The 7,037-nt window shown below is 37.5% G+C and overlaps 1 non-coding gene across 1 annotated transcript; it reads left to right on the top strand.

Moving 5' to 3' along the window:
* The first annotated feature begins 6,421 nt into the window (after positions 1 to 6,421).
* Positions 6,422 to 6,583, top strand: LOC113959861. Its single transcript, XR_003531934.1, has one exon. It is a non-coding gene; the product is annotated as a U1 spliceosomal RNA (small nuclear RNA).
* Positions 6,584 to 7,037: the final 454 nt, after the last annotated feature.

Genomic DNA, 7,037 nt, shown 5'->3' with positions numbered 1-7,037 from the left:
ATTATTATTATTATTATTATTATTATTATTATTATTATTATTATTATTATTATTGTTTCAACTTTTATCCCAAAATCTAGATACTGTTTGATCTAGGACATTCTTGTCTACTTGTTCTTGAGTAACAGGTGCTGTTGACTGACTTAAAAGCATCAGTTAGTAGTGACTGGAGAGTTAGGTATGGATTTGTTAGCCAGTATGAGACTAACCTACCTATATATAATGTCTGCTAATGAGGTGGAGGGACTGACTTACCCAGGCTTTTGTCACCTGCCTGACACTTTCTTCCAACTGGAAATATTTGACCCCTGATCTATCTCCAGCCTCCAGCAAAATTGAATGTCTGGTTACTCATTAACTTTATTCTGTCAAAATGATTTGAGTGACTTTAAATACTTCATAGTGGGGGATCAAAAAAAACCAAACCCAACAAAAAACCTGGATCAAATTTGACAGAACTAGGCTAGAGCAGACTATGTGTGCAGTGGTGCCAGGAGATGCGAAGGTGCAGCTGTCTCACATGGGATGGGTGGTGAGGCCTGAAAAAGCAGCTTGAGGAAGTCTGAATGGGTAACTACAGACACTGATGAGCCACAGCCAGAGAAGTTTGTCCGACTGGGCTTCCTTTAAATCTAGCCTCGCCTTCAATGAACTTTTCAGTTAAGAAAAATGTGTGAGGTGACAGCACCATCAGTGAAATAGTTACATCAGAACATCTAAAGGAATAAACATGCCCAAGAAAGGGAGAACATTTTGGCTGTAGTTTGTAGACTTGGTGGGGAGAGAGAGGAGGGAGATGAGTTTGTAATCTGTTTAATGCATGTGATTAACTTGCCTTTGGAAGTTGCAACTGATGCTATAACTTGGTGCCTTCTCCCATTCACTGAAGGCATTTGGAGTTTGCATCTCCACACAGCTGCTCCCCAGCCACAGGAGGGTATTTCTCAGGATGCCAGTCTGTGTTATGATGATGCCAGTTCAAGGAGTCCTGCCTTCTTGCATGTGCCTCTTCTGCTCATCTCTCATTCCTACCCCTATACCACAATGTGTCAGCCTCTCCAGAGTTTCTCATGACCTAGATCCTTTCAGCAATTCACCTTCTCGCAGAGCCCTCCACCAATAGTTCCATGAGTATTGCTGGGGGGAGCCAGCAAACTGGTGTGGTGAAAGAAGAGAAACCTAGTTTCTCTTTAAAACTGGTTTTGCTGCTGAAGCCAGTGGCAAATGACAAACATTCAGGCAATGATGTATAAAATTATTCTAGAATAAATATGTTAAAATGTTCTAGAAATTATTTGGAAGACTGAAGGAGACTGGACACTTTTTTCCCCAACTTTTCAAAGAAGAGTGGTCTGAAAATATACACATTTATTATGCTTTTCACCATGACAAAACAAGAGCATCTGAATTTTTTCTTTGACTTTAAGATCCATTGCAGTATGATATATTAAATCTGATTACTGTAGCCACTTGCATTTAAAATTTGCTACTTAGAAGCATAAGAAGTAAAGCATTGAATGAACATTTTAGCATCTATAGAAAATTGCTCTTAAAAACCAGCTGTTTTGACTCTGGCCAAGAGTGTGAAAGCCATTACAACTTTGTTCATTGATGAACTTTGAACTTTGTTCAAAGACGTGTGTCATTTCAGTTAAAGTTTTAAAACTTGTGTAATCTGGGCAACAGTGAGTTCTTTTGTACTGTTTCTGCCTGTATTTGTGAAGCTCCTGCTGCAAAGAATCCTATTCATTTGAAAATGAGAACATTTGAGAACACCTATAACATGAGCAACAATCATAGTTCAACTGGCCAAACACTGATTTACAGTATTTTGTGTAGGAAGATTACTGACAGGCAGGATTCCAAAATACTTCAACAACCTTAAAAATGTTTCCAAGAAAATGTTACTGATTTTAATAATGACTATGCAATACATAGGAAATATGAATGCTGGAGGTCAAGAGATCAGCAAAGACTTCTCAGCAACATGGATTTAACACCGGAAGCAATGGGGAAAGTGTAAAGTTAAACTGTTCAGCTAAGGACAGAACGGAAACTGAGGCAAGAAAAAGAAAACATAAGGTCATAAACATGATGACATCTCTGTACTAGGAAAATGACTCACTAGGTTTTAAAACCTAGGGTACAAAAAGTTCATATAGATTCTAAAAAGTAAGGCAGAGTTGGTAATCATATCATGTTTTCACCACAGATAAATCTATTTCCCCTTTCAATTAAAAGGTCAGGGGGATCAAATGCAATCAGATAAAGCACATGGTAAATCACATACTCAAAATACTCTCTTTAATTAGTTATGAAATATAATAATGTTTCAATGAATTCTTCTCAGGTTAAGTAGAGAAGGGATTTTCTTCAAGGTATTTAGACACACAGGAAAAAAATTCCAGAGTTTTAAGTGAAAAGAAAAGCATAATGTTCTGACTTGCTTACATCTAAAACACATCAACTAATTAAAACAGCTGAGGAAAGTGTCATGATCATCTCTGTACTTTCGAATGAGGAGAAATTCAAATGCTTGAGAAGTTGAGTTTTCTGGCTTTGCCTCAGGAAATCTCTCAAGCACGTTCTTATCTTTAAGCACAGATGTTCCCATGGAAATTACTGCTGGTGCCCCAGCAACTTGCAAGATCAAGTTCTTGAAATGTTTTATGTTTGTTTTCTTTCATTACCTTGCATATATTTTGCAGGTTCTACTACAGCAAAGCAGCAAGCTGCTACATGTCTCTTGTAACTGTGGGTACAGAGGAATTTACAAAGTAAGCGTTTTGTTTTATATTTTGTGAAATTTGTGCTCTTACATCAAGTCTTTGCTGTAGATTAATTGTAGCACAGAAATGCTGCAAAACTGATAGACATTCAATGGAGAGGGATGGGAGATATTGCTTCTTTGCTGTCAAAAGCCATTTACTTGTGGCATAGTTTATGGAGCAAGAGCAATTTATCATGAGTTTTATTACATTGCATGTGAGGTTGGGTAATGAGTTAACAAAACTGCATTGTTTGCTAACAGGAGTCATAGCATTTTGTAAAGGAGAGGAACCTCTTATGAAGTAATACAAAAATATGCTGGCTGTCATATGGGTAAAGGAAATAATCTGCATTCATTTCTTAGTAATAAAGGGGTTTGAGGTTGTGCAAATACACCAATGCAAGATGGTCTTTAACTATTTAAGAGACAGATTACTCAATAATGACTTCTTTCCTAGTTCTTCCTGTTTTGTTCATAGTACTTTTACCATTTTTTTGCACTTACAACCTACTCTTTGCTTCTAGAGAAAAAGAAAGTACTTTTATATGTAGATGGTTTACTGCTGGCAGTATATAAAACTGTGCTTTCCTTACATTTTAATGCAACCTCTACCCTTGTTTTGCGTTCAGTTAATATTTTGTGAAGCAAAACAACATTCTCTTCTCCTCCATTGTTTCTGTTGATTCTGTGTCTTGGGATTTTGACAGGAAAAGAGGCTCCAATTTAAAGTCAGAGTTAGCAACTAAGGGCTTCAAGAATACAGACTAAGCAATTATCACAGAAGTGGCCAGAACAGCTAGTTTGAACGTGGGTCCAAGATTTTCCAAAATTTTCCTTTAAGCATTCGTTCTGGTTACAGCTGACTCTAATAATCACAGTTAATACTCATTTTATTCACAATGTCCTGTTTGCAACATCTAGACAGGCATTTAGAATCCTGATTTCTGCCAAGGACTTCCAGGCAACACAGTAATAGGCAAATGCTAACACTGCTGTCAGTAACAGAAAGATTACCACTATAATTTAAAAGACTGTAAGTGGAAAATAGATTGACCTCTGTTGTCAGACTTTTCCTTAAAAATGAAACAAAAAGGTAAATTCAGATCCAAAATCTAGTTACTTGGTTTCTTGGCATAGTTTTGATGCAACAAATATTTCTAAATGTGTAAAATAAAGTATACCCCAAATCTGTGTAAGCCTCACTTTTCTATTTTTTTAACCTGGATATTTAAGCTAGGGTAGAATGGCCAGCACTGTGACCCTTCTGATCCTATGCTGGTCAGGTAAGGCATGAGGCTCTGCACTGGGACACAAGAAAAGGTTTTTAGTTTACACTCTGGAGAAGCAGTTGCAGTCTTTCAAAATGTGGAAATTTGAAACACTGCAGCCTATGGACTACTCTACATTTTCTGACACAAGAAAGAACGAATAAACCGCATCCTCTGTACATACCAGGCTCAGGTAAAACAGCACTTGCTGGTATGAGAATGCACCTTCTGTTTACTCTCCGTGTAAAAAATGCAACTTGTGAAACTTATGCCTCTGATAGCACATTATTTACTATTCTTTGGAAGTTACTTTGCTTTAAAAATGTTTCAAGGTTTTGTTTTTTTTTATTTCAGCTTGGAAGATGCTGTTGGACTTTGAATTACCTGTCTCTAGGGAAGGAAGCCAGTTAAAAACCAGTGACTCTTGATTCATCTTTCACACAAATATTATGATGTTACTCCAGGGTCCTAGGATGAATAATATCAAATAAACCTCCAAGATTTTAAGATAAGATTTGAGGTGTGCATGATGACGTGCCACGTAATAGAAGCTGGGTTTAAAGTTTCTTCTGTTGCTGGTAGTCAGTGGCCCTGGAGGCTGGGCTGTTGCATCAGAGTAGCTGAATGAGCCATTATTTCAACTCTGTCTCTTATAAAGAGAATGTTCAATATCTGTGATGAGTATTTTACTGAGATGTACTTTTGTAGATTATTAGATTTCTCTTTTCTTAAAGAAATCCCCTTCAACTATTTACAGCTGTCTCAAACTTGTTAAAAAACTTTCTGATCTCTCAGTTCTTCCATCTATTGAATTATGTATTTAGTTAAAATTAGGTTCTTAGTCTGATTGGTTCTGTCATCATTTCACATATTGGCATATTCATGATAACTGAATGCAAATGGAAGCATGAAGACACTCAAACAAATTTAAATTTTTATTTGAGTGAATACTGTTTGAAGGTTTGGCCTGGTATTGTTCAAAATGCAGTGCTTCTGATTCAGAAATTATAAACTCACAAGAGAGAGTGCTAGAAATAATCCCTGGATGTCTTGTTCTTATTAGCTATAGGCTAAATCATTCTGACAGATTTCAAACCTACTGAAATATTATTCATTAAAATGTTGATGTTGATTTCAGCATTACTGGGAGCACATCTTACTTATACCTTTAAAGGTGACTATGAAAGAGGGGGAAGACAAGTATATATGGTGAAAAACAGGGTGAGAAAAGAAACGGAGAGCTGATTGTGTGAAAAAGAAAGAGACACTCTGGGAAAGCAGCAGACAAAAGGGAAAGAAAAAGATCCTAATTTTTGTAAGTATGTCTCTCTAGGACTGATACGTGCCAAACCTTGGACTTGGAGGCTGTTCTGTCCTTAATACATTGCACATGATTGTCTGAGCTAGAAAAACATTTTTTTGTGGTTTTTAAAAAATTGAATTATACTTATATGAAATAAAACAAACTATGAGTTTAAATGGTAGAGTAGAAAGAGACAAAATTCATTTTGCAATCCCTCAGAGAATTTAAAAATCCCTTATGTTCACAAAACCTCAAAATTCATAAGGTTCCTGTATTCCCAGAGTAGGATGCACAAAGGAGTTACTTCCATCTACTTTAGTTAAGTTTTCATCAGACTCTTTCTGTTCAGCTAACTGATTCTCCTCTCAAGACATCTTTGTATTAAGGGCGAGATCCAAAACATCCCACTGACACTTCCTGTGCAGTCTAGATAGAAGTTTGCTAGGGAGAGGGGTTATAAAACCTTGGTAACTTTCAAAGCTACAAGACCATAGGCAGTTGAGTATGACTATGAATGTTTATTTCAGCACCTATGCCTTGCTCCAGGTAGGCTTATTTGCCTTTTAGGATCTGCATCTTCATCCGTTGGAAGTATTCGATGTGTCTAAACCACAGAGATGGTCCTTCATGTATTCCTTAAAAAAATTATCTCCTGTTGGCTGCCTGTAGGTAATTTCCCACTTAACAGGGGGTTTTAGCTTGTTCCTCAGGAATGCCATTCCCCATCCGATATGATGTCTAGGCTCTCATCTTAGTGTTTTTAAGAGACTAACAGGGTCCATTTTTCAGACATTGGACTGCCTACTGAAGCAATGTGGAGCTGGCTTTATGTGTTAGCTCCAAATGGAAGCAAACGCTTGTGGCATTCAAACCTGCAAAGCCCATGTATCTTCGAGGTAAGTAATGCCTACCAAGTGGGTGCCAAAGCAGGTGTGTGTGTGGAGTTAGTGAAACAAGTTGATATGAATAGTCAGTATCAGTAGACTCTGATAATCAACAGAGATACAGGGGCTGGGTGAATATAAGAATGGCTGTGCTAGGTCAAAACAAGGATTCACCCAGCCCAACAGGCTGTCTGTGATACCTATCTGACAAGGAAGCATTCTGATCATGAAGGTGTTTTTTTGAGAGTGAGCCTCATCACTAGCACTTCGGGTAGACTGATTCCTGCAACTTCCCCAGATCCAGGGAACTTGACAATAAAATTTGTGATGTGGGAAACTGTTTTTGTTCTTTTTCCTGAATTAAAACATATTGCTACCTCCAAACTACCAGTAATCTTAAGTGGATGCCCAGGGAAAAAAACAGGAAAAGGTGATCTGGTTGCTGCTTAAGCCCATATCAACTTCTGTCATCTTTGATGTTGCTACAGGGATTTCCATCCACTTAATGAGAACTATGCCTTTTAGTTCAGTTTGAATTTTTTCTCGGAGCTTCATTCGATAGTGCTCACTTTTGAATTGGTAGGTGCAGGACAAAATTTGTGCCAGACTACCCTCTCCATGACACTTTTAATTTTACACACCTCTGCCACATCCCTCACTCGTCTCTTTCCTTGACTGTACAGTCCTGAGTAATTTGATCATTTTCTTACATTGTTGCAGACTTCTAGTCATCTATCCTTGCTCTTTCACAATTTTTCTTTATTGTGAAGCATGTTCTGAGCCACATTTCTTTGTTCAGCTTTGGAGCTAAC

This window comes from Corapipo altera, unplaced genomic scaffold (genome assembly GCF_003945725.1).
Source record: "Corapipo altera isolate COAL_440 unplaced genomic scaffold, ASM394572v1 1, whole genome shotgun sequence".
Lineage (NCBI taxonomy): Eukaryota > Metazoa > Chordata > Aves > Passeriformes > Pipridae > Corapipo > Corapipo altera.
The sequence above is the reverse complement of the archived record's forward strand: the minus strand, read 5'-3'. Positions and strand labels throughout refer to the sequence as shown.